The sequence below is a fragment of the Pinus tabuliformis genome, chromosome 7 (genome assembly GCF_031772625.1).
Source record: "Pinus tabuliformis cultivar Carrire ecotype Pingquan chromosome 7, CPIR1, whole genome shotgun sequence".
Lineage (NCBI taxonomy): Eukaryota > Viridiplantae > Streptophyta > Pinopsida > Pinales > Pinaceae > Pinus > Pinus tabuliformis.
The window spans coordinates 175,560,210-175,586,639 of NC_142293.1; positions in this window are offsets into that span (position 1 = coordinate 175,560,210).

The following is a 26,430-nucleotide window of genomic DNA, read 5'->3' on the forward strand; positions in this document are numbered from 1 at the left end:
CACGATTCATGATAAGTTGAGCAAAGTGGACAGACAGGGTGTCTTCAAGTACTCATCCTATATCTACCATCTTTTCATGTACTATCAGTCTGAGGTTTCTCCATGCTACATCAAAAAGCTGGATTATAGAGGGGAAAGAAGATCTGTTATCTTTTGGACATCTGTCTATCACATAGTCCAAAATTCACCCTATTCCTATTGTGAATTTATTGACCAATTTGTATACCCTGTCTCTTGCTTATTGATGAGGTCCCCTCCTCCCAGAATATCAACTGAAATACAGAAAGCTCTGCAGCTTTCCAAGAAGTACAAAATAGGTGATTGGTACCTATATGAGGATCATACAATCATCAGAGTCTATGGCTGTGAGCTTTGTCCATACAGGCTCCCGAAATATGTGCCTATGAGGATATTTTCCCTGGAGTATTATAGGCAGCTGATTCAGTCTGACCTCACTCACTTCCACAGCTCCAAAAAGAAAGCCCACCTCAAGTTCAAACACCAGGTGGGCCCCTTCATCATGAATAAAAAAGAAGGATGGGAAGAGGCTGACCTAATCCTCAAAGACAAATACAAGCTATCATATAGTTTTCGGTGGGTCCCTTATGACCCTGAAGGCTTCATTACTGCTAGAAGAATCAAGTACAGGCTAGTAGGCATTAAGCATTGCAATTATCCACACATTGAAAAATATGCCAACCAGCATGAATGGCTGCAGGATACTTTAGTTGACAAATTAACTGAAGAAGAGATAATGATAAAGAATGTCAAGGAATTGGAAAAGACTCTTGACCTAGACTCTGTGCAGCAGGTACCCTTCAAACGGCCTCACTTAGCAGGAGAAAGGACCTCGACCTCAAGGACTGCACTAGCCACACAAGCACCTTCTACAACAGCACTAGGTTCAGACAAAGGAAAAGGAATAATGGGTGCTGAAGAAGAAGCAGTGAAAGAGAAGCCTACCCCTTCAAATGAGCAGCAAAATGTACAGAAAAATGTACAGCAAACTGTACAGCAAAGTGAGCAGCAGAGAGAGGAGCAAACAGAACAGCAGCAAGAGCATACTCCCCCTCCACAAACTGAGCCACTAACAGCACCAATTTTGCAGACCCCAGCACATGAGGACAGGGGTACTAAAAGAGATAGAGAAGAGTCCACTCCTATTAGTGGATCCTCCCATCAACCAGAGACCAAAAGGCAAAGGGTTGACTCCCCAGAAGTAGAAGACATCACTGAAGAAGTCCTTGACAGTTCAAGGAAAGACAGGGAGGGCAGTCAACACACAAGTACCAGCTCATTCCAACAAGAGCAAGGCTTGCAACTTGGTTTGGAGGTGTCCTCTTCTTCTCAGCAAAGCAAGAAGCCTAAAAGCACTAAGGCTTCTTTTAAACAAATCAAGGCACAGAATGACTTGCTAAGAGTGGAGGTGTATAAACAATTTCTGAATGCTACACCAGCCCAGCAAGAAAGATTAATGTCTGTATACGACATTAAAGAGGAGAAAATGATATTAAATCATTTCAAGCCTAGAGTACCGCAGCCGAAATCAGCTGCAGATTTTGTGAGGACAAGGGTGGAGGTAATGGCAAAAGACATCCACCCCATGGACCAAATTGAACTCCATAAACAGACTGGAGAAATGGTCTATGCAACCTTGGTGGAGAGGGCAACCATGGCCCATGAACTAAAAGAGTCACTCAAAAATACCAACACTCAGTTGGATTTTGAGAGAATGTCCTCCCTAGCCAAAGATAACAGAATAAAATCACTTGAGGACATTATTATAGACCTAGGACATGATCCTAAGGATCTAAAGGGTGTAAGGGCCCTTTTGAAGAAAAAGGAGGATGACCTCAATGCATTAAAAAAGAGGTTGAGACTGCTGCCCACAGAGCACCCTCAAACAGCAGAATTGCAGCAAGCTAAACAGGCAGATGAGCAGCTTGATATGATAATGCAGCTCAACCAGAAGGTCATTGATCTAGAAAAGGAGCTTGAAGGAGCACTACAGGATAAGCAGGGAGAGTCCACATCCCAAGCTCCTCCAACTACTTCAACCACTGCAACAACTACAGAGGCAGCAGTGGCACCCACGACAGAAGCAACAGCAACAACAACAGCTCCAGATTCCAGCACAAGTGTGGAAGACTTGACCAAGGCCATAAAACAAATGGAGCTACAGGCTAGCGAAATAAAATAGGCCAAGAAAAAATTGGCAGAATTAGATGCCAAATATGACAAGTCAAAGATGACTGTGGCAGAGCAAAGCAGAGAAATAAAAGCTCTGAAAGAAAAGATAAAGGCCTTGGAGAAAGAGCTGAATCTGGAAAGTGCCATGGCTGATATAAAAAGAATTCTATGGGGCAAAATTGGCCAAGCCATCACTAAACAATGGAGGTCAATCAAAACTATACATGAGCAAATGGATTTAATGGGCCAAGCACAGGCAGAGATTCAGAGGGCCAAAACAGTGCTGGGAGACAGACCTGAGCAGGCCAATAGAATGATAGATTTTTTGAACATGCAAGAAAAAGAGGAACTGGCAGCCATTGGCATAGTCAACAGAACAGAGGCTGTCCTCACAGCCAAAAAGGTGCTAACTCTTAGAAATTATGTGCAAATTGTGGAGAGGAAGTGCTATGAAATACAAGCTGATGTGGAGGACTATAAAATCAAAATGGCAGTACTGCAAGCAAAGGGGCTTCCCAGCCTACTAAGCGGTACAGGAAGACTGATCTCCCGAGATCAATTTACCAACAGGATCGCAACTTATGTTGAAAATCAAATCACTGCATCTGGCAGTGCTTCTGAGGAAACAGGGCCTCCAACAGGACAGAGCCTATACAATAAACTCGAAGGCCTGTTCTTTATTGAAAATGAGGTAAATCACCTTTTTGAAACTCCTCCAAACTTTTACAGGTATACAGAGGCCGATGAGACTTTAATAAAAATTCGAAGACATCAAATGCCTAAGGAGGATTGGTGGCAGGCAATGCTCCAAATTTTGCCACGGTAGCCTCAGTTGATCGGTCATTGCCAGCTCCAGCTCACTAGAAGACAAACGACAGAATAAAGTCAGCATTTAAAGGCAGCTGAAAGGTGACTCAGCACATGCACAACGACAGCTAGCCCAAAGGATAAGAGAATACGAGAATTTTGGACAGCTTAGCCTCAGCCGACTCCAACACCCACCAAGTCATCAATTTCTGACTATTTTGGACAGTTAAAGCAATAAAGAGTTACTACAGCATTAACTATATCAGCTACAATTCTCCAGGAGTTGGCATAACACTTATGAGCCATTAACTCCTTTTCTTGATATTTTCTTATGTAAATTTTGTATATATACCCCCTTAGCAAGGCATTAAGGGTTGGTGATTTTGATTATGAAGCATATGTACTGTAAACTCTCAGATTATCTAATACAAAGGGCTGGAACAGCTCAGTGATTTCCTGAAATATCTGATGTCTTACTGATGCCATGCGTGCTGATGCAGAATTCCTGTGCTGTCTGATGGAATAATAAGTCTTTCTTAAACTCTGTTTTGTCTTCTTATGTTTATCAATTCACACTCATTTTTCACTGAACAAGCAGTAGAGTAAAACAATAGTGCAGGATATGTTTGATTACACCTTGTGCTCAATCTTTACTGCTGTAAATGTTTTCTTCAGAATTAACCATGGACATGAATTCTTAATTGCTCATGTTTTCATTAATTCTATAAATATGAACGTTATCTAGAAATTCTTCACTGCTTCTAGATTAATATTCTCACTGTTTCTCCATGTCAGTTAATTGAAAGATTCTTAATTGCCTTTCCTTACCTGAAATACATTACACCTAATCACAATTTCATAACGTTATTTCTCAGACACTAATCTGGCTCTGCAGCATCACTAATGTATCAACACAGCATATCAGACAAGCTAAAGGACCACTGACTCCATGCCCAATGGACTAGGACAATCTGGCAAATACATACATATTTTGACTGAAGTCATCACCGAACAAATTCCAAAAAAACAAAGCCTTGAACATCATAGCTAGCCTAAAATCTTCACATAAACAGAGTTAAAACTTAAAGAGAGAGCCCTCTCTGGCCATAGGTAGGCTAGAACCTATGTCCCAAATATTGGTTAGTGGTTACCCCGGCCGTATTCCCTTGGGAGTCATAGGGAACAACCTGGGTGTTAACAGGCAGCAAATGGGTGTTCAAGAAGAAGACAAATGCAGAAGGAAAGGTGGAGAAATACAAAGCTCGGTTGGTAGCAAAAGGTTATTCCCAGGTGCCGGGAATTGATTTTGGTGATATTTTTTCTCCTGTTGCCAAGGTAACTTCTATTAGATTACTTTTATCTGTTGCTGCTGCTTTTGATTTTGAGGTAGAACAGATGGATGTGAAGACATCATTTCTTCACGGGGATTTGGAAGAGGAAATCTACATGAAGCAACCTGAAGGCTTTGCGGTGAAGGGTAAGAAAGAACTGGTATGCAAGTTAAAGAAGTCTCTGTATGGGTTAAAACAGTCACCAAGGATGTGGTATCAGAAATTTGATACATTTATACGGGGACTTGGCTTCACCAGAAGCAAACCAGATCATTGTGTGTATTTTAAATTAATTGGTGACCGTATTATTTATCTCGTCTTGTATGTGGATGATATGTTGTTGGTTGGAAATGACAAAGAAATTATCCAGGATTTGAAGACCCAATTGTCCTCCAAATTCGACATGAAAGATCTTGGTGCTGCAAACTATATTTTGGGCATGGAAATTAAAAGAGATAGGTCAAAGAGGAAGCTCTGGTTAAACCAGAGGAAGTATGTCGAGACAATACTCCAGAGGTTTAATATGCAGGATAGTAAACCGGTGAAGGTTCCTATTCCTGTAGGTGTGAGGTTATCTGTTGAACAGTGTCCCAAGACACAAGAAGAGGAAGAGGACATGTCCCGTGTTCCATATGCAAGTGCAGTGGGTAGCTTGATGTATGCAATGGTCTGTACTAGACCACACATTGCACATGCAGTGGGAGTATTGAGCAGGTTTATGTCAAAACCTGGGAAGGAGCACTGGACAGCAGTGAAGCGGGTTTTCAGGTATTTGCGTGGCACTAGTGATTATGGTTTGTGCTACCAAGGAAGACCAGGATTGGATAGAGTGTTGGTATTCATGGCTTTGTTGATGCAGACTGGGCTGGAGATCTGGATCAGAGAAGATCTACAAGTGGGTATGTGTTTAACCTATTTGGAGGTGCAGTCAGTTGGATGAGTAAGAAACAATCTGTAGTGGCACTATCAACTACAGAGGAAAAATACATGGCAGCCACTCATGCAAGCAAGGAAGCAGTTTGGTTGCAGAGATTGTGTTCAACTATGGGGTTAGTACAGGGAGCTATAAGAATAGACTGTGACAGCCAAAGTGCAATTTTCTTGGCAAAGAACCCTGCTTATCATTCAAAGACAAAGCACATTGATGTTCAGTATCACTTTGTGAGGGATATGATAGAAGACAGAAAGGTGTTGCTGGTAAAGGTGGACACTTTGAAGAATACTGCAGATGCATTGACAAAATATGTGAGCTCTGAGAAGTTCTCTTGGTGTAGAGAAGCAATGGCAATCTCACGACTGAAAAAATGACTAAGCTCTCCTGTGGCCCCCTGTGGAAAGAAAACAACAAGTGGGAGATTGTTGGGTTGTGTTATATTCTTTGCACGTAGTTAATAGGGGGTTTGAAGGGCACCCGTAACCCCACTTTATGGGGTCCGGGGCAGCGCCCCGGAAAATTTTGGTTTTTGACCATATGTTAGGTTGGGCGGACCCACCTATGGTTTTGTGCATGATTTTCGCACATGTTTTTTGGACGCGATGGTTTTCGGTCCATGGTATTGGACGCGATGGTTTTCGATCCATGGTATTGGATGCTTCGGCATGTATAAATATGTATTGTAACATTGAAAGGAACATAATGAAAAATCAAGCTGGTAGTCCCGGTTTTGGGATCTAGGGAAAAATATCTGTGCATATGTGTTTTATGGGTTATGCTCTCGCATTGTTTATTTTCTTTGTTTAAGAATTCGTATGCAGGTAATTTCTATACAGGGTTAAAACCTACAAAATTTTCAATTATTAAATTATACATTTTAACTAATTATTAATGTAAACCCCTTCTTAAATTATTTCATTTATATAATTATATTTTTATATATAGGTAGGGTCATTACTATCTTCCTTGAAAAAATAAATTTGACTTTTTGACTGTCCCTAAGTCAAAGCTAGCCATTAATCTAGATAGCTGTTGGAGGCCCTGCTCAGACTATTTAACATGCAAAGCTGGATCTGTTTTCTTCAACTTGTCTTGACGATGAGCCACACTTGTTGGCTCGAAATGCATCGACAAAGGTCTTTCTATATGTTATTTACGTCGAAGCTCTTCTTATAACTATTATGGATCACAGAAGTCTCAATTCAACAATATTTCTTGATTGTTGATTGGATTGGAGATATTTATATTGCAGTCATATTTTGTCTGATTTCTTTTATCAATAATATTGATGCATATTATTTTTCATTGCATTTTAATATTAAGAGGAAAGAAAAAGAAACATCTCATCATTTTTCATTATTTTCATTACATATAAGGCTTTGATTTTGATTGGAATAGTAAAGTTGAGGAGATCGATTGTTGCATCACTTACTTTATGCATTTTTTTATTGATTTCTTCTTTCCCTACTTAGTTAGGTATTTCATTGTTAAAAGGAAAATGAAAATAGTTATTTTTATCATATTAGTTGCATCATAGGTGTGTTCAGGTGAAATCAATTTTTGAGCATTGAAACTGAAACATAATCAAAGATAAATATCTAAAATTTATTGAATCAACCTAAGGAGAATTTGTCACATTAACGCAAACATCTAGAGGTCTAGGCTAGAGACCTGTTACGATGTCTTCAAGTATAGGAGTTGTTGTTTTTTGTCAGTGTTACGTTCCGGAGATGATATCTTGTTCCACGTACGTAAGTGTATCATATGGTTCTCCACATACCTTCAGGTATATCAGATGGAACTCCACACATGATTAGCATATGGGAATGCTCTCATCGAACGATTACACATTAGACAACACTACTACGAACTATGCTTCCACGTACCTACAGGTATATTTTGGAAGTCCCCTATTGGTTGCTATCTTGCCTTAGGTAACAGAGTCGACCGACTTGCACATTGTGATACACCAAACACAACATTCAGGGAGATTTTCTTCCTATATGTAAATCCTTGGTTCACCAAGGTGGTATATTGTAGTTCACAGTTACTTGGTAAACCCTTTTGCCTAGTTACCCCTATTTTGTTTTATTTTGTGTCTTTAATTTCTAAAATCAATTAATTGACCATGGAGTAACATATTGCCCGTGTAACAACTCCTTTGTGGATCTTAGGTTGAGATTAATGGCGATAGTTCCCAAGTCTTCCAATCAAGGAAACCCCTCTAATGGGAATCCTGGTCCCTTTTCTTCTTTTGGAAATATTGGTGCTCCTTATATGGAAATGTTGTCCCTTCCTGGATTTACCATTGGTTTACTAGTTTGGTTATTTTCAACCTCCTTGGTTCCGAATGTCCAAACTACTTCTTAACCATGTAGTCCTCCACTTGAATAAGTTGATCCTAACGTTGACCCTTTTCCTTTTCACTTGTTCAGCCTTCTTCCTCTTCTTCCTCTTCGTCTGGTGAAAGCCTCAAAGTTAGTAACCATGTGGATAAGAAGAAGAAAAGGAAGATTAAGAAGAAGAAAAATAAGAAAAGGGGCAACCAAGAAACCATTTCTACTGATGCAACTGACGTTGAGAAACCTTCAAAGCCCCGTACAGTGAAATTCCCTTACACGTAATGTAAGGGTTACCACCTTCGTAGAGATTTCCTTGGTATTCCCAAGGTACTAGAAGTGTGGTCCATAAGCTTACATTGACCTTTATCGGCAACTTCTAGAGATTGTGTTGGTGACAAACCATCGAATAATGATCATAAGGGTCATGGAAAGAAGGGTAAAGTTTAGTTTCCATATAAGTTATGTGAAGGGACTCATTCAATTCACCTTTTCCCTTATATGGATGAAGCATCCAAATTATTGGGAAATATTATTGTTTCTCAAATGCAACTTCTGACTGGATACTCGAATCTTTTCCATAATCCTCCACTAGTTGATGAAGTTATTGATTAGAATCTCCCCAGTCAATCCCACTCCCTCTAAATGTGAATCCCATGAGTCTCTTCTTGACTCAATTCCTTCGTCCATTTAGCATACTTTTCCTGTAGAGAGTGAGTCTCATACCAATCAGGTTCTTCTTGTTTCTTCAGGTTCCAAAGAAATACAGGGTACTCCTCTCGTTCTAATAGCACAAGGGAGAATTTTGCCCATTCCCATGGTACAAGGGGGCAGTTCTGTTATTCCCATGATACCTTCTCCAAGTAGTATGGTCACTTCCTTTGATTGGAGTCGAATGGAAGGATATTGTATTCCTCCTTATGTGCCTTTCCAGATCATAGTACAAGCTTATAATATGTTTGTACCTAACAAAGTCATAGATGAAGGTTCATCTATTAGTATTTTATCCTCAACTACTTGGAAAGCTTTCAGTTCCTCGTAGCTTGTGCCTATTACCTAGATTCTGTTGGCTTTTAATAGAGGACCCAGTCAACTGTTAGGGATCCTTCCTCGGTTGCGTATTAATTTGGGAGGAAATATTGTCTATATCAATGTGATCATAGTTCAAGGCCCTTTAGATTTTCATTTACTTTTTGGGCGTGACTATGTTTATGTCATGGGAGCTCTTGTCTCTTCTCTCTTTCATGTGATGTGTTTCCGGCATGAAGGAATAATCATGACCATTGACCAAATTTCATTCATTGGTTCTAATTTGACTCCCAATCAACCAACATCCCTAAATGGTCCTTATATGCAAGTGGTATCTCCCCCACAAATTAATTATGTGGCAACCTATTCCATGCTCATGTTTATTGATTTTCTAATAGGAGATATGGTGAGTCATTTATTGGGGGAATTAGATCTTGATATTTCTTTTGGATCCCTATATATAATCCCTTCCAGAGCGTTTTTCTCCCATCTAATGATAACCTCCAGGAAGCCATGGCCTCTTGGAGGTCATGAAAAAGGTGTTGGATTAGAGTTCCTTTTCTTGTGTCAAGCTCGTTAAAAAATGAAACAAGGTTCATTGAGTGGAGTTCCTTTTATTTTGTCAAGCTCCTTACAAAATGAAATAATATTTACGGAGTAGAGTTATTTTTCTTGTGTCAAGATCCTTAAAAAATGAAAAAGGACATGAAGCAAAGTTCATTTTCTTGTTTCAAGCTATTTAAAAAATGAAACAAGGTTTTCTGAGTAGAGTTCCTTTTCTTATGTCTAGCTTGTTAAGAAATGAAAAAAGGTCCCTGAGCAAAGTTCCGTTTCTTGTGTCAATCTTGTTAAAACAAGAAACAAGGTCCCTGAGTAGATTTCCTTGAGTCTTGTGTCAGGCTCGCTAAAAAATGGAACAAGGTGTCATGAACATAGTTCTTTTCCAGTGTTAATCTAATTAAAAATTGAAATAGATCCCTTTCTAATTCAATTCTTTGATTAGATCTTGTACATTCCCAGTTGATTCTTTCATTTGATCTCATAAATGAATATTCATTCCATCCACCTATTAGTAACTAGTAGTAACCAATAGTCTACTTAGGTGAATGAAATGAACTTTGGGGTCCATGTCCTTAGTATTAAGTCATTATGCTAAGGGCATGAAAACTAATCTCAAGCATAGTTTTCCTCACATTTCAAGCTTATGTAAAAATGAAACCAATTCCAAGCATAGTTTTTCCTCGTTTCAAGCTTGTGTAAAAATGAAACTACTTTCAAGTAATCTCAAGGACAAGCCAACTTGGGGAGACTTCTACGTTATCAACTACTATTTATGGTTGTAAACTATCTCTTATTTCTATCAATAAAAAGAGTATCATGCTTTCCTATATGTGTTGTGTTATGTTGGGTGTGGAGCCTGATTATCTTCTTTATTCAGAGGTATCACCACATTGGACTCCAGTTCAGAATGTGGCAGCAATGCCACCCATAATATTTGTGTTGCAAGGGGGGTCAAAGGGGGTGGAAATGATCTTTAGGAGCCCCCCCGGGCAGGGGATCGATGGTAGTGCCCCTGAAGCTAAAAATAGATGTAAAATTTCCTTGTAAAATGTTGTAATTTCGTAGTCAATCTCGGTCGTTCATAAGGCGAAGGTCTGATGGTAGAAGTTATGTTTAATTTAGCGTTTTTTTCCCTAGAAGGAAACCCGTCACTATATATGAGGGAATTGTATTGCGTCTATGTATATCTATATGTTGAGTGAGAAAGAGAGAGGAGAGTGTGTGAGAATGAAGAGGGAATTACAATGGATCTATTGTAGGTTTTATCTCTTCAATTTGCTGGATAATATAAAAGGAAGAACTGGCTGTTTCTCCGTGGACGTAGCCCAAATTGGGTGAACCACGTATATCCGTGTCTCTCTTGTTTTATGTGTTTATATTTTTACAATATACTTTATGTGTTCCATTTCTCTATAATATATAATTTTCTAACAACTGGTATAAGAGCCAAAGGTCTATCTGGCTAATAAACTCGCAGGAGAGAAGGGTTCCTGGTTCGAGTGGGAGCAATGGCGGAAGATGGTAGGTTTAGGGTCGAAACATTTGATGGCAAAAACTACCAGCTATGGAAGATGCAGATGGAATATTATTTGTACTAGAAGGATCTGTACCAACCATTGAGTGGAAAGGCAAAGAAGCCGACGAGTATGATAGACAGAAAGTGGGATATTCTGGAGAGAAAGGCACTTGGAACAATATGGTTGTGCCTAGCGGCGATAGTAGCCTTTAATATTTCAAAGGAAATGACAACATAGGGTTTAATGTCGGCATTGGCCAAAATATATGAAAAACACTTGGCCTCAAATACGGTATTTCTTATGAAGCATTTTTTTAATATGAAGATGTCAGAAGGTGGATTTGTTGTTGATCATTTAAATGAATTTAACACAGTTACCAGTCAGTTAAGTTCTGTAGGGGTAACATTTGATGATGAAGTTAGGGTTCTATTGTTTCTGTGCTCATTGCCAGAAAGTTGGAATGGTTTAGTTATGGCCATTAGTAACTCTGCCTCTGGATCTAGTACTTTAACGTTTTATGATGTTTTTGGTGCAATCCTTAGCAAGGAAATGTGATGGAAAAGCTCCGGTGAGACATCAGGTAATGCTTTGACTGCAGAGACTAGGGGAAGAAAAATGGAAAGAGGAAAGAGCCCAGGATATCACAGTAAGTCAAGGAAAGGCAGATCCAAGTCCAAATCAGGGATAGTGTGATGGAAATGCGGGAAGAAAGGACACCTGAAGAAAGACTGCAAGTCTTGGAAGGGAAAGGAAGGAGACACACAGCGAGAAAACAATCATGAAGGGAATGTGATAGGTGATGTGTTGCAAGATGCTTTGATTATTTCATTGGAAAATATTATTGATGCCTGGGTGGTAGATTTAGGGGCCTCATTCCATGCCATACCTGATAGGAAACATTTTCATGATTATGTTCAAGGAGATTTTGGACATGTTCGATTGGGTGATGATATACCCTGTAAAATCATTGGAATGGGTACAGTGTTCATAAAAATTCAAAATGGAAATCAATGGCTATTGAAGGAGGTAAGGGATGTTCCGGATTTGAAGAAAAATATAATTTCAACAGGGTAGTTGGGAGGTGAAGGCCGTGTAACTAATTTTACAGAGAAAACTTGGAAGGTCACTAAAGGAGCCTTGCTAATAGCAAAAGGAGAAAAGGTTGGCACATTGTATTTATGCAATGGTATTTCGAATTTTGTTAATGCTTTAACCTCTATAAGAGCATATACAACATTGTGGCATCATAGGCTTGGGCACATGAGTGAGAAGGGGATGTAGATTCTTCACTCAAGAAATTTGTTGCCAGGTTTGAAGCATGTTGATTTAAAATTATGTGAGAATTGTGTTTATGGAAAATAGAAGAGAATCAGATTTTTGAGAGTTGGAAAAGAAAAGAAGAGCAAAAAATTAGAGCTTATGCATATAGATGTATGGGGACCTGCTCAGGTATCATCTCTTGGTGGCTCTCATTTTATGTTACTTTTATTGATGATGCAACTAGAAAGACCTGGATTTATTGTATTCAAAATAAATCTGATGTATTTGATTCTTTTAAGAAATGGAAATATTTGGTTGAAAATGAGATAGGAAAAAGGTTGAAGTGCCTCAAATCAGACAATGGAGGTGAATATTGCAGCAAAGAGTTTGATAGGTACTATTCAGAGAATGGAATTCACAAAGAGAAGACAATTCCAGGAACACCACAAGAAAATGGTGTGTCAGAAAGGATGAACATGACAATCATGGAGCATGCAAGGTGCATGAGATTGCATGCAAGAGTGCCTTTACAATTTTGGGCAGATGTTGTAGATACTATTGTTTATCTATTAAACTGAGGGCCTTCAAGTTCCTTGGATAGTGGTATTCCAGAGGAGGCATGGAAAGGTAAAAAGGTAAACTACTCATTTTTAAATACTTTTGGTTGTGAAGCCTTTGTCCACATTAATAAATAAAATAGAACAAAGCTTGAGGCAAAATCAAAGAAATGTACCTTTACTGGATATGGTGTTAATGATTTTGGTTATTGCTTTTATGTTATGAAAAACACAAAATCATTAGGTGCAGAGATGTCATATTCAATGAAAAGGTTTTGTATAAGGACCAGCTGTAGGAAACGAAATAGGAAAATGAAACAGAGAATACACAGTGCTTGATGAGATCACAAAAAAAGTGATGGTGCCTGAAAATCATAATGATCAACAACTAGAACAACAACAACAAGCACCTCAAACACTTGAAATTTGTGTTAGAATATCTGCTAGGATAATTAGACCGCCTGAACAATACTCTCCTTCATTATATTATGTATTGTTGACTGATTCTGGTGAACCAAGATGTTATGAAGAAACAGTGCAGGTAGAAACTAGGAAGAAGTGGGAGCAAGCCATGAAAGAAGAGATGGACTCCTTAGCACATAACCAGACTTGGGACTTAGTCAGGTTGCTTGCAGGTAAAACAACATTGCAGAATAAATGGGTTTACAGGTTGAAGGAAGAATATGGAGGTAGAAAATGGTATAAAGCTAGACTTGTGGTGAATGGGTTTGCACAGAAAAGGGGTATATATTTTGATGAGATATTTTCTCCTATTGTTAAAATGACTTCAATCAAAACTATTTTAAGTCTATTAGTAGCTGCAGATTTGCATCTTGAGTAGTTAGATGTAAAGACAACCTTTCTCCATGGATATTTGGAGGAAGAGATATATATGCAACAACCACAAGGATATGGGGTAAAAGGGAAGGAGAAGCTAGTGTGCAGGTTGAAGGAGAGCTTGTATGGCTTAAAACAAGCTCCAAGGCAATGGTATGTAAAATTTGATAGGTTTATGTCTGAACAAGGTTATACTAGATGTCACTTTGATCATTATGTTTATCTAAAAAGGCAAAATGATGGCAGTTATATTATATTGTTATTGTATGTAGATGACATGCTTGTTGTAGGTTCTAACATGCAGGAAATAAATGTGCCCAAAATAAAATTGACGAACTCATTTGCAATGTAGGATTTGGATGCTGCAAAACAAATCCTTGGTATGAGAATAACTAGAGACAGGAAGAATAAAAAATTAACATGGTCTCAGAGTGAGTACATGGAAAAGGTGTTGAAAAGATTTAATATGCAAAATGATAAAATAGTTAGTATACCTTTGGCTAGCCATTTCAAACTAAGGAGGTGTGTCCCAAGACTCAGGAAGAAATGACTTATATGTCTAAAGTTCCATATGCATCAGCAATTGGAAGCTTAATCTATGCAATGGTTTGCACAAGGGCTGATATTTCACATGCAGTGGGAGTTGTAAGCAGGTTCATGAAAAATCCAGGAAAAGAACATTGGATGGCGGTGAAGTGGATTCTCAGGTATTTGAGAGGTACCACAAATCAAGCATTATGCTTTGGTGGTTCAAACATTTCTCTACATGAATATGTTGATGCAGATATGGTGGGTGATAGAGATAACAGGTGGAGCACAATAGCGTATGTGTTTACTGTAGGTGGAACAACTCTCAGTTGGGTTTCAAAACTACAAAGCGTTTTTGCGCTCTTAACAATGGAAGTAGAGTATGTTGCTACTACAGAGGCTAGTAAAGAAATGATTTGGATACAAAGGTTTCTGGATGAATTGGGTAAGAAGCAGGAGTTGGGAAGGTTATACAATGATAGCCAGAGTGCCATACATCTTGAAAAGAACTCTGCATTTCATTCCAAGATTAAACATATACAACTCAAGTACCATTTCATATGGCCAGTGTTGGATGATGGACAATTGAAGTTGGAAAAGATACACACTAGCCAGAATCCTACAGATATGTTAACAAAAGTTGTAACCAGGGAGAAAATGAGATTCTTCTCAGTTTCAAATGGTCTTCAAGTATGATGAAGAAGATAAGAAACAACTAGGTCCAAAGTGGAGTCATTGTTCAAAAAATGAAGCAGCGGTGGAGTTGATATAATTAGTCTCCAAGTGGGAGATTTTTGGGTGTGGAGCCTGATTATCTTCTTTATTCATATGTATCACTGCATTGGACCCCAGTTGGTAATATGGCGGAAACACCACCCATAATATTTGTGCTATAAGGGGGGTCCAGGGGGGTCAACAACGATCTTTAGGAGCCCCCCCCTAGTGGGGGATCGGAGGCAGTGCCCCCGAAGCTAAAACTAGATGTAAAATTTCCTTGTAAAATGTTGTAATTTCGTAGTCAATCTGTGTCATTCATTAGGTGGATATTTGATTGTAGAAGTTATGTTTAATTTAGGGATTTTTTCCCTAGAAGGAAACCCCTCACTATATATGAGGGAATTGTGTTGCGTCTATGTAGATTTGTATTCTGAGTGAGAAAGAGAGAGGAGAGTGTGTGAGAGCAAAGTGGGAAGAGGGAATTACAACGGATATGTTGTAGGTTGTATCTCTTCGGTTTGCTGGAAAATATAAAAGGAAGGACTGGCTATTTCTCCATGGACGTAGCCCAAATTGGGTGAGCCACGTATATTTGTATCTCTCTTGTTTTATGTGTTTTCTGTGTTTATATTTCTGCAATATATTTTATGTGTTCCATTGCTCTATAATATATAATTTTCTAACATGTTGTGTTTACATTCATGTATTTCAATGCCTTGTTGATTCATTGAATAGAGTAATTGAATCTTGCTATGTAGATGTTATGGGTCCTATCCTGCTTTTAGTCATATGTGCATGTTCTAATTATAACATTTAGAGCTAAGATTGGAGCTTATAAGCAAGAAGGAAAGGAAAGATTGCGACAAATTCCAAGTAGGCTTCTTTCACATTCTTCAATTTCTCTGAGGAAAAATCTATGTTTTTTGTCTTTTGTTGTTCTAGACTAGTACACTAGGTCTAGGGAATTCACCTTTGTCCCCAATCATAAATTCTTCTTAACAGTGCTAACAAAGCCATCACATATATCTAGATTCCTCTTTGTGTCTAGGGAATCTTCCACAGGCCTTAGAAGTACCCCTTCTTCATCACTACTAGGGATGCTCATATTATATTCTACATGAGAACACTCATATGATCTCGATCCTATTTCTTCATGAAGTGTTCCTTCCTTTTCTTCAAAGATATCCTCATTAGCTATTGATACTAGAGCACATTTATCTTCACAACCACTATATGTATGACTATCTCTATCCTCAAATGGTGTGCAAAAACATGTAGATGATAAAAGACCTATTTCTATGCATTCATCACATTGTCGTTTCTAGAGATAGCCTCAGATTTCTTACGAGACCAGTGCCTGGAACATCTAGATTATATGTGTCTCTTATGATCATCAAGAAACTAGAGACATCACATACATTTTTGTACATATGTATACATCTTTATATAATAATAAACAACATGGGTTGGTTCATTCATCAAAATATATCAGCCACGTATCTCGTGGTACTTCTTCACACACAAAAAACACCTAGAAATATATATAAACTCGTGGAGGCTGAGCCGTTCAAGGACCTACAATTCAATCAGCTTTAACAAAGTAATGAAAGAAGATGAAGAGACAAAATAAATCATTATATAGAGCTTGATAACTACAAGAATTCTACATATATCTGAGTTAAAGATAGACCAGATGGATGAAAGAGGAATGAATGTAATGATTCATGGAGCACTATTTAAAGATATAATTTCTAAGGTTCACAAAGGCATAAGCATTAACAAGTTAATACAAACGAAGATGTGAAAACGTAAGAAACATTTCTGGCAGCTACAATAACATGAAATCAGAGAGGAAAAATGGACTTAATTGAATTTACAAAGAGAGGCAAAATATTGTAGTTCTCAAATGTGGAATCACCACCATTTCATTAATATTTTGAAAGAAATGCATCTTGAAATCATACAATAAAAAATAACATGGAGTTCTTCTTGCAAATTCTGAACCTATTTTCTTTTTCTCTGATAGTATATATACCCGAAACAACCTCTAAATCATAGGTCGTTGTCATGATATTCTTTCTTGATCTCGTACATGATTACAAAAGTTATGAATCAAAATTGGAGAATGTGTTAAGGTATCTCTCCTATAACAGAAAGTTTTGCTGAAATCATAACAACTTAAAGTAAATGTAACTGAAGAGTAAAAAAAAGGCCATTGCTGGAAAGATAAACAAGATAATCATTATTGATGAGAAGACATGGACACTTGGTGTGAAGTTAGAGAACCACATAGGTGAACCATTCGAATCATGGGAGGATTAGCAAACTGATCACATCATTGCCACATATTCGGAGGAGGTGGTGGGGTAGAACTGGAATGACAATAGAGGATTTGTAGATTGACCATCCCTGCATAATCCAATTTGCATTGAGAAAGACTTCTAACCATACCGAGAAGATCAAATTCCTTTTCCAAAAAAATGCTAATGGTTGATCCCTTAAGGATGATCGTTCTTTCGGGAACTACACCTGTCTTACACTTAACCAACATTAGATTTTGATTGTACACCTCCTGCGAGAGAAATTTTTCATCATCTCCCCAACCATTAGGTAGGCCAGCCTCAAGAAGTTGATTGAAAGTGATATCGAAGTTCGATAGCTCTTTCTGCATCTTAGTTAGATTTTTCTTTGCCTTAGACCTGACATCCTCTTTTGTGATAACTTTGTAAATCACAACCACTACTTCCACCCTGTCCAATATATCGAGAGACCTGAGCTCCTGAGTCATCCTTTCATTCAAGAACTGAATGTATTTTCTGGCATACTAGGAGTTGTTGATACTAGTTTGTTTGTTGTTTTAGAGAGCTAGGGAATATTCCTTGCAGAGCTTCCTTTTCTCTTGTATTAGAACTAACGGTCCCCAACATTGGTCAACCCCCTGGATGATCTTATCCTATACCTCTTGCCTTGATTCTGTGAATGCTGGATTCCCTTTTAGCTTGGCCTTTAAATCCTTGTTCTCTTGGGTTGCACTATATAACTCTTGAGTAAGCTCATCAATGCTAGAGTTTGTTGTTATGAGTTGTCTTTCTTTCTGGGTCACCTGGGCCTTAGCTACATCTAAATCCCTCTAAACTCTCCTCAACTTATCTTTAGAAATATTTAATTATATCAATGCCTTAGTAAGGCGATCATTGGGGTTTTGGGGGTCGTCTTGGACCACCACAATACAGACATGAGAGTCGGTTCGACTCTAGAACTCATCCAGTCTTCGCCCTTTCCCTACTTTCATTAAGTTCTCTAGACAACAATGAATTCTCTTTCTCATTTTGTATTAGCTAAGGAGTTTGAACATGCTTACTTCCTGTCAGCTTTAGTTGTCTTCTCAAGGTTGAGATATCTATCTTGGCATCCTTCATCACAGTTGCTATTGCTGATTCATCTATAAGATCCAATACCATCTTTTTGATCATATCTTTATAATACTTCTTCTGTTTGAAGTAAGCCCAAGACAAGGCCTTATCAACTTTCATGTTCTCAACGATATTATCTATGTATTCTTGGGCCTGATCAATAGTCATTTGGTTCCTATTGATATCACTGTATAGAATTTTCCCCACTTGCCTATGTAGGTTGACCTTGTCCACCAAAGGGATACTGGTCAAATCGAGAGACACATCTAGGTCCTGAAAGTTGGGATGAAAAGGAAGGGTTTGGACAGACAGGTGCGTTAACCTGATCTTCATATCCTCCTTCTCTAGCTTTGTAGTAGCTAATAACCTAGTGTGTCTAGGGGTGACCTGTGAAGTCATGTATTGATGCATATTCTCTTTTTCCATTTTGTTCCTCACCTATATGCTCCTACCCTGTACCCAACCTATTCCTCCTGCATAAAGACTTTCCTATGATTCTGGAATAGCAACCTAGTTGAGAATGTGGTTGAGACCTCTGAAGGTATTTCCAGGTTAACCTGAAAGCCTCAATTCTTAGTCACCTACCTTTGGAGTTGGATGCTTGGTTCTTCCTCTTCCTGTTCTTGTTCTAGTCATTGCCCTTTACTTTTGGATTTTTTATGAGTTGGTCCTTCTTCCATGTCAGTTGTCCCTGAAGTATCAATAGTCCCTTTGTGTGTATTTTCTGTGCTGACTAGGGATTCGGTCTCCATGTCTGTATTTAGAGGCCAAAAATCAAAGTTATATTTCCATTCGACCTCGGGCTTAAGATCATTCACATAGGTTGAGGCTTTAATGTTTTCTCTTCTCTGAGAAAGGAGACCTCGAGGATCGTAATTCTAGATTTGACCTTTCTCAGATTCCATGGCTTCGAGCATAGTTTCAATTGTTTTAAAGGATTTCCTAGTATTTATCACAAAAGGACCTACTAGCTGTCCCATTTTAAATATATAACCTTCCTTATTTAGTGCAAATTGGAGAATATCCACATGCAGTATTTTCCTAATTCATTCAAAGGCAAACATTCTCATTGGTAGGAACACTAGAAAATGATAAGGGGGCATATTGCAACCATAAACCCAGATCTTTGTGTAATCCTCATAGAGGTACCAATCTCCAATTGCAATTTTCTCACGAAGTTGGAGGAACTCTTTTTGCTCAGGGAAGATTCTAGGCAATGGGGATTTCCTGAATGATTCGGTAGGAAAATGACATGAAGGACGAGAGGAATTGAAAATAACCTCCCAAACCTGGCATTTTCCTCACAGAAATGTTCCAGCAAATGACTGAATTTCTTTCCTTGTCGGGGGTAAATACATCCAAGTGAAGGCATTGGAATTCTTCAATGTGAGTAAAAAGAAACAAATAAAATAATAGTGAATAGTAATGGAAGTAGGATATGGTTCTGAGGTAGATGAATTGAAAATAGATGTAGTTCATAAGGTGCTCTAGGATGTTTAATTGGTATCCGGGCTACTTCATCTTGTGCAGACAACCAAGAACCATCCTACTTAATTATAGAGTGGAGTTATTTCCTAAAAGACCGATGATAGTAGCTAGGATTTATTGAGGGCTTAAAAAAAGTTAGTGGGATTTGAATATTTGAGGGCAAGACTTTGGCCTTCGGAGCAAGAATTTGCTCCAGGAACGGATTCACTTCACTTGCAGGGAGTGTCGTGAAATATCTCTCTAGGGTTGAGTCGATGAAGGAGCACATGGAGGGAGCTGTGGGGAAGTTGAGAGCTCTCTGGATTAAAAGAGGGGTTATTTCTAGGATTACTTTCCTTGAAGGGGCAATGAAATGATTCTTCTCAACTTGGTAGGAATCTAGCAACCAAACTACAAACTCAAAGAAATGATGAACTGGGGGAGTAATCAGGTAGTACAACCCAGAAGCCACAACTCAGAATGGGTCTTCATTCTTCACATGGCACGAGAATATTTCACAACATAGGTTGGTGAGGGAAAAGGGACAAACAGGGTCTGCGATATGAGCCTCTGTGTTGGTAAGAGGATTGGTACCATGGTTTTTAGCCTCAGGAGTGTTTGAGTTTGCAGGGGTCGTGTGTTTCATCCCTTCAAATAAAACAAGATGAGAAAACAAGGAAACTGGGTGGTGTCGAGTTACTTGGAGCCCGCAATGGAATGAAAGCCACTTTGGAGGGTGCCCGTGGTATCTGGGAGGATGGATAGAAATCTCCTTCACAGTTATCCAGGTGGAATAATATTTGACCGTGGTGAAAATAAATCGTTGTTGGGTAAATATTCATAGGGATCATTTTTCTTTATGCGGGGTTAAGAATCTTTGCCCACGTGGCGGGAGATGGAGGCATGAGAGGATGACATGTGGAGGTAGAGGGTTGGCTAGGAAGGGTGAGGTATTAGCTCAATTCATCAGACGACCTCTTTAAATTTACCTTTTACCTTTTATCTTTGACACAGATGCCGCCACCTTGTAGATACCCTGAATCTTTCAACCACGAATGCGAGGAATCCACATGGTAGGTGGTTCCTACTTATTTCGGCAAGGTACATAAAATCTATAAGAAATCTTCTGTCAAGGCTAGAATCTCCCAGGGCCATTGATAAAGCACTAGCTTATTCAACACCGGGGCTTGTGGTAGTGTTAAACTGCTTGTGGTTATGCAACCAGAACTATGTTTGGGCACGACCACATGTGGGTTGCGGGGAGGGAAGAAGCCCATACTTTAAATGCTTTAAAATTTAGACAATGCTTCCTCCCACATTACTAATTTATGCCTTATTTCTTTGCCTTAGGTATGTATAGTTTCTTTATCCTCCTGTAAATGTGTGATTTTCACCCTTTGCAGGTTAGGGTTCTCCCTCTGAATCTGGTTTATGGTATTTATGCTCGTGGCTTCTCATCTTGATCTTGAGAAGATACTTTAGTGTTATCTGATGATAACACATCACAAAATAATAGAATACCTTTTAAGCTTCCTAGCTTCTCATCGATGTATTCCTCTTCATCATCCTTGGAGTGATGATCAACAACTTGTGCATTGAGAGGAAGGTTTTCAATCTTCTAAGAATTTTCCTTTTGGAATGCCTTCTTCTTCCTATTTCTTCTCTCCTTCTCATATCCAATAGCAACTTATTTAGGGCTTGACTCACTACTCAAGCAATAATGTTCATCAAGCTTCTATGATGTTATATGGCTATCTCCTTCCTATAAACATTGCAAATTATCTAACATTTCCTTTGTTGTCTCACAATGTATCAATTTATTAGAAGTTGACTTTGATATCCCTTTCATGCTAATCTTCATGGCTTCTTCTTTAAGAACATTATAATCTCTATTCATTATGGAGTACCATATGTTAATGCTAGAAAATCATACACATGTTTTCACAATCCAAAGGACACTAAATGTGTCGAATAGAATGCATAGGTAAAGATTTTACAGCTGAATACATCATAAAGTTTAAAAAAATAAATTTCTCCTAAGGTCCAAAGTTTATAAATATGAAATAATTGATGTTGTGCAACTATTTCTTCGATAGCTGCATGCACGCAGAATTTCCTTCAAAATCCACGTGGTCAGAAAATGGATGACTCAATGATTCGGGACCACTCCACACACTTGGGGCCGATTCTCTGACATGAGATCAGTCTAGTACAACCAAATTTGAGTCACCCTGAAGATATGCAACCCTCAATGGAATCATCTTGTCCTACTCATGTGTCATTATCATGCATGAACCAAGAGGGGGAGATGTATTCAAAAATTCTATATAAACTGGCCATGGGAGAGCCAAAATATGAGACATTGTTATGTTGTCCAAATTGCTATCAGAGCAAACCACCATTCCATTTTTGAAGCCAAAGAAGGGAAGAGAATTAACATGTTGTCCATATTGCTTCTAAGCAATCCATCATCCTAGTGAGAAAAGAGGAATCCACCATTGGAGAGTCTTCATACTTCTTTGAGAGAGAGGAGAAAATTTCAAAGAGATTGAGGAAAATAAACCCCTTGCTGAGGATTTTTGAGCACCATAGCTCAAATAATTCTCTTCAAGTGTCTAAGATTCATATATTATATTCAACCTCTACTACCAGCAGCTAATAAAGGGAGATCTTTCCATTATTTTGTTGACTTGTTTGCTCCATTGAGCATTGTTTGTGTATTTACCTCTTTGTTTAGTTTATGTTTATATATGCATTGTTTCAACTATTTACAATTTTGTGTTTATTTAACTCTATCCACTAACAACACCATTTCTGCCTATGATACTTTGTAAGGAACAATCAACTGCTAAGGAGATGTCTTTTGGTACACCATTGCCACAAAAACACTACCACAGGAATGTTGACCATACTGTTGTCTTTTAATTGATCTAAAGTTTGTTTTTTCATAGCCCTCTCTCTACAAAACCATTATACAAGGCACTCAACACCTCTATGGAATTTTTATAGACCTCAGGGGCATGTTCTAAGCCCAAAAAGGTGAAATTTTATTTTTCTTTTCTTGCCTGCACAAATTTTTCTCTTTCAGATGCGTGAGCATGTATCCGTGTGTGGCTAAACTCGTGCGATGATCAGAATGCGAAAAAGGAGCGTTGTATATTCTCTTTTCTCAAGTGATTGGAAAACTTTAGTGAAATGCCTTCACCTATGCCTTCTGTATTTTCTATTTAGTATGTCTAGTTTCTTTACTAGCCTCAATTGGTGGAGCAATTATAGTAGTTTTCATTTTTTATTTGCAATACACACATAACTTGATTAGGGAGAAAAGTATGTTAGCCAAATTCAATTTTTTTTTTTCAAACCATTTTTCTAAATTTTTTTTCAAATCATATAGCTTAATTAGTAGAGAAGTGGCCCACCATCCACAAATCTTACTACTAACCAAAGCATTTATTTCCTCATTTTTTGGGACTATGAGAAAATGCTATTAGAGAAAGTAAGTAATCTCTGCCTCCCTTGCGTATCTTAGATGAACCTAGACTTGCATATGAAAACTTTCTTAAAAGTATTTGAATTTCCATCTCCCTTGTTAAACTCCACATAGTTTAATAGGAAAAGCGTTAGTGGCCCATAATGCACAATATATTTATTTTTTAATGCAAGGAACAATTAACACTTATTGTGATTAGAAGGATACTGTAAAGGATCACCACATATCCACACTTATCACACTTTGTATGCTCACTTGCATCACACACTAATATTCCATACAGTCTGTACTCGAAGGCATTCAGTTTATGGAACTTCGGGTACTTAGTTTATTTTGGCTTACAACCATAAGTGATTTAATACTCCTTTAAAACAACCATAACTTGAACCAACTAAGTCTCCCCATAGGGGCTACCAAAAAAAATATAGTTCAGGTTAGGACCATTGTGGGTAGGCATCCCATAAGCCATCACGGTCATGTTACATGTTAAGTTTTGGTATGTTCTATGCTAGAGCAATTTATTTAAATTTTCATAGTTAGCAATCACATCAGCATTAAAGTAAACTGCAGATAGAACATAAATATAAATCGCAGAAGACAAGACAAGACAAGAGGACACAAGATGTGGCACCAAGCAAGGACAAACACCACAATGTGGGGAAACCCTTGATCAATGCATCTTTTATGTTCTTCAAAGTTCAGTAGAGAAAGTGAGAGAGATAGTACATTTACAATAGAAGTCCATACTTGACTTTTGATATCGCATGAGATCAACTGAAGACATATTGCTTCAATAGATTCTCTAAGGTGACTCCTTCACCTATCTTAGTGCTGCATCTCATCCATTTGTTGCACCTTGTCACTGAGCTGCTCCTTACTAATATGCCCATCATGCTGCATCATGTTGTCTCATTCATCATCATGCTGAGATTGATCATCCTTATCATTCTCATTATTTCTTTATGATGCCCAGACTATATTATTTCTTTATTATGCTGAAGCATTAGAACTGCTTCTCCTTATAGACTATAACACTGCTTCGTATGCTGAAACATATAGATCCAAGTCATACTGATCACTGTGAAGTATTCTTGTTCCAATCTATACGACAGTGATCATCACTGAGACTATGGGCTATCTGCTACAGGAGTATCCAAAGTTTGTTATCTATCTGAGATAGATATGCTGAGATGCTCAGGATTCATCCTTTCTTTGCTACTCTCTCCATATGAGAATACCTTCAATATATAGGTATGTTGAGAGGGTGAGCAACCTTGGTTCTATTGCTCCTTAACCCATCTAAGGAGGCAGCTTGAACCCTTAGACATATCTCACTTCAATGCGGATCCGATTGTGGCTTCCTTCTTCATGATTGCAGCTTCCATGCATTGACTACGGCTACACCTTAGGACTGCAGCTTCTCTTCTTTGTGACTACATCTCCATATGTTGACTGTGGCTACACCTCAGGACAATGTATAAGTGCCTCACCATGAGCAGCGTATATATCTCTGCATGAACAACGTATAACGTATCGTATGCTATGCGAGTGTGTCAAGACCATTGCCTATACAGATCCGAATGTTGTTATACCATTACTGGACCGTAGCTGGTTGACTGTGGCTCTTACGTGCTTGACTGCGGCTTTCATATTATCACAGCAGCTACCATACTTCTATGCCTGCGGCTCTACTATGACCACTTCTTACTGTGGCTACATACCTATTTCCATCGTGGCTACCATCTACTTGACAACAATTTTGGCTATGGCTATTCCATATAACAACGGATTAGGGTAGAAAATTAGGGCATCACGTTGACTGTGTGTGAATCTCATCATGAACTACGTGTAAGGAGATTCTTTGCCCTACGTATAGATGTCATAAACAGCATACCCCATTACAACGTATGAATATATGTGCATATATTGCTAGGGCATCATCCAACATATCTTCTTGTGTGACTCTCCTTCACCAAAAACCCAAGACGTGGTGAGGAGGAGATCATATGAAGAGTGTGTCTCCAAATGACTTCAAGTCCTCACCTATTTATACTAAAAACATAGATGATGAATAGACACGTCTATTGGGCTTCTGAGCCTACTCAAGTTGCTGGTCGACTTGACAGTTTGTTTTATAACATAAATAAATTCATAACTTCATAAATACTTATCAGAATCGGATGATCTTCAGATCATTCCTACACCTCTCGATGAGAGGGATTCAATAAAAATATCAGCTACCATAAATAAGATGACCCATATGGAGTTTAGCCCTAATTGCCAATTTTAACACTCCCTCTCAACTAGGGAGAACTCCATCCACTAATCCATATGTTCGGCTGTATTATCTCTACCATCAGTGCCCTGCACCGCTCTGCTCATCTTTGCTTAGCTCTACTGGCTCTGCTCTGCTTTTCTCAGCTCTGTTGGCTCTGCTCTGCTTTGCTGGCTCTGCTCTGCTATGCTCAGATTTTCTCAACTCTGCTGGCTCTACTCTGCTCTACTCTACCCAGCTCTGCTGACTCTGCCTAGCTCTGCTGGATTTTCTGGCTCTGCTCTGCTAAACTTAGCTCTGCTAAACCATGAAAAATAAGAATTTATCGAGAATGTGTCATACCATTCTCCACTGACCCGAAGTCAGTCTAAGAGTGTGTACCACTAGTCCCAGACGAGTCCTCAACCAACCCGAAGTCAGTGTCATAGTAGGTACAACTCCTACCATCGGTCCCAGACCAATATTCTACTGACTCGAAGTCAATCTCAAAGTATGTACCACTGGTCCCAGACAAATCTCAACTGACCCAAAGTCAACATCATAGTGGCTACAACTCCTACAACTGGTCCCAGACTAGTATCATTGATCCCAGATCAATGAAGGTCATCCTAGTATAGGGAGTATGGTAGATATAGCAATGCGTCCATTGGTACTACTGTGGTTTCCCTACTCATTGATTAGATGAGAGGTACTTCCCATGAGTTTGAGACTACATGGGTAGGATGCCTCGACAGGAGAACTAATCAATCTTGTCCTCATAGGAGAACTTATCATCCTGCTACACAATCACCATGGAGAACACATCATCTAGGCCTCACAGGAGAACTAATCATCCTGCTACATAATTGTCATGGAGAAAAAATCATCTAGACCTCATAGGAGAACTAATCATCCTGCTACATAATCATCATGGAGAACACATCATCCAGACCTCACAGGAGAACTAGTCATCCTACTACATAATCATCATGGAGAACACATCATCCAGACCTCACAAGAGAACTAATCATCATGTTACATCATCATCATGGAGAACACATCATCCAGACCTCACAGGAGAACTAATCATCCTGCTACATAGTTGCCACGGTGTGTCATAGGGAAATTTTTGATTATTTTACCCTGTACATGTACACCACTAGGGGATGATGAATCACCTTGAGGTCATATGTCGCTCC